We start from the raw sequence: 2,500 nt of genomic DNA on the forward strand, positions 1-2,500 counted from the left end.
AAGATTCAAAATGCCTACAGCACCTGGTATTCTCAGGCAGTCTCCCATCCAAGTACTAACCAGGCCCGACTCTGCTTAGCTTCTGAGATCAGACAAGATCAGGCGCATTCAGGGTGGTATGGCCATAGGCAGAATACACTTCTGTTTCAGGCCTCTAGTGTTGAGACAGCCCGCCGGTCTGGAGCCTGCTGCTCTCAAACACACCTGCACTCTACTGTTCACAAACTGCCCTCCTTCACAAACTTCTTACAGAGGGCAAATCGCACACCCTGTTTTGCACCAGCATCACAATCGCTTCATCTGCACTTCACACAGTCTCAGACTGCCCTTTCTTTAGGGCCCAGCACAAGCAGCAGACCAGCTCAGCACCAGCAGCTTGGGGTGAGTGTGAAGTGCAGAAGATTCTCAATTTTCCTTCAGAAAGAGTGTATTTTAGTGTTATTGCTGTTTTTTTATTTATTTGAAGAAAGGAAAAAAGAGTAGAAGAAATAATAAATGAAAAGTAACATTAGAGATTACTCTATGCAATTGTTCTAAGACGTGCTCCACCTCCTGTCTGCAAGATTCAAAATGCCTACAGCACCTGGTATTCCCAGGCAGTCTCAAATCCAAGTACTAACCAGACCCAACTCTGCTTAGCTTCTGAGATCAGACAAGATCAGGCGCATTTAGGGTGGTATGGCCGTAGGCAGAATATGCTTCTGTTTCAGGCCTCTTGTGTTGAGACAGCCCGCCGGTCTGGAGCCTGCTGCTCTCAAACACATCTGCACTCTACTGTTCACAAACTGCCCTCCTTCACAAACTTCTTACAGAGGGCAAATCGCACACCCTGTTTTGCACCAGCCTCACAATCGCTTCATCTGCACTTCACACAGTCTCAGACTGCCCTTTCTTTAGGGCCCAGCACAAGCAGCAGACCAGCTCAGCACCAGCAGCTTGGGGTGAGTGTAAAGTGCAGAAAAATTCTCAATTTTCCTTCAGAAAGAGTGTATTTTAGCGTTATTGCTGTTTTTTTATTTATTTTAAGAAAGGAAAAAAGAGTAGAAGAAATAATAAATGGAAAGTAACATTAGAGAGGACTCTATCCATTTGTTCTAAGACGTGCACCAGCTACTGTCTGCAAGAGGCAAAATGCCTACAGCACCTGGTATTCCCAGGCAGTCTCCCATCCAAGTACTAACCAGGCCAAACTCTGCTTAGTTTCTGAGATCAGACGCATTCAGGGTAGCATCGCCATAGGCAGAACACACTCCTGTTTCAGGCCTCTTGTGTTGAGACAGTCCGCCGGTCTGGAGCCTGCTGCTCTCAAACACACCTGCACTCTTCTGTTCACAAACTGCCCTCCTTCACAAACTTCTTAGAGAGGGCCAAGCACACACCCTGTTTTGCACCAGCCTCGCAATCGCTTCACCTGCACTTACACACAGTCTCAGACTTCCCTTTCTTTAGGGCCCAGCACAAGCAGCAACAGACCAGCTCACCACCAGCAGCTTGGGGTGAGTGTGAAGTGCAGAAAGATTCTCAATTTTCCTTCAGAAAGAGTGTATTTTAGTGTTATTGCTGTTTTTTTATTTATTTTAAGAAAGGAAAAAGAGTAGAAGAAATAATAAATGAAAAGTAACATTAGAGAGGACTCTATGCATTTGTTTTAAGACGTGCACCACCTACTGTCTGCAAGAGTCAAAATGCCTACAGCACCTGGTATTCCCAAGCAGTCTCCCTTCCAAGTACTAACCATGCCCGACTCTGCTTAGCTTCTGAGATCAGACAAGATCAGGCGCATTCAGTGTGGTATGGCCGTAGGCAGAATACACTTCTGTTTCAGGCCTCTTGTGTTGAGACAGCCCACCGGTCTGGAGCCTGCTGCTCTCAAACACACCTGCACTCTACTGTTCACAAACTGCCCTCCTTCACAAACTTCTTACAGAGGGCCAATCGCACACCCTGTTTTGCACCAGCCTCACAATCGCTTCATCTGCACTTACACACAGTCTCAGACTGCCCTTACTTTAGGGCCCAGCACAAGCAGCAACAGACCAGCTCACCACCAGCAGCTTGGGGTGAGTGTGAAGTGCAGAAAGATTCTCAGTTTTCCTTCAGAAAGAGTGTATTTTAGTGTTATTGCTGTTTTTTTATTTATTTGAAGAAAGGAAAAAAGAGTAGAAGAAATAATAAAGGAAAAGTAACATTAGAGAGGACTCTATGCAATTGTTCTAAGACGTGCACCACCTACTGTCTGCAAGATTAAAAATGCCTACAGCACCTGGTATTCCCAGGCAGTCTCCCATCCAAGTACTAACCAGGCCCGACTCTGCTTAGCTTCTGAGATCAGACAAGATCAGGCGCATTCAGGGTGGTATAGCTGTAGGCACAATACACTTCTGTTTCAGGCCTCTTGTGTTGAGACAGCCCGCCGGTCTGGAGCCTGCTGCTCTCAAACACACCTGCACTCTACTGTTCACAAACTGCCCTCCTTCACAAACTTCTTACAGAGGGCAAA

At 46.4% G+C, this 2,500-nt stretch overlaps 2 non-coding genes and 3 pseudogenes across 2 annotated transcripts; all 5 read right to left on the minus strand.

Annotated features, from left to right (window-relative positions):
- Window positions 1-11: 11 nt before the first annotated feature.
- Window positions 12-130, minus strand: LOC138253786 (5S ribosomal RNA). Its single transcript, XR_011196468.1, has one exon. It is a non-coding gene; the product is annotated as a 5S ribosomal RNA (ribosomal RNA).
- A 441-nt stretch (window positions 131-571) lies between these two features.
- On the minus strand, window positions 572-690 carry LOC138257147 (5S ribosomal RNA; annotated as a pseudogene).
- Window positions 691-1,132: 442 nt separating this feature from the next.
- On the minus strand, window positions 1,133-1,241 carry LOC138252344 (5S ribosomal RNA; annotated as a pseudogene).
- Window positions 1,242-1,686: 445 nt separating this feature from the next.
- LOC138255631 (5S ribosomal RNA) lies at window positions 1,687-1,805 on the minus strand (annotated as a pseudogene).
- A 446-nt stretch (window positions 1,806-2,251) lies between these two features.
- LOC138253692 (5S ribosomal RNA) lies at window positions 2,252-2,370 on the minus strand. The gene has a single exon (XR_011196376.1). It is a non-coding gene; the product is annotated as a 5S ribosomal RNA (ribosomal RNA).
- Between the last annotated feature and the right edge of the window lie 130 nt (window positions 2,371-2,500).

Source organism: Pleurodeles waltl, chromosome 8, assembly GCF_031143425.1.
Source record: "Pleurodeles waltl isolate 20211129_DDA chromosome 8, aPleWal1.hap1.20221129, whole genome shotgun sequence".
NCBI classification, from domain to species: Eukaryota; Metazoa; Chordata; class Amphibia; order Caudata; family Salamandridae; genus Pleurodeles; species Pleurodeles waltl.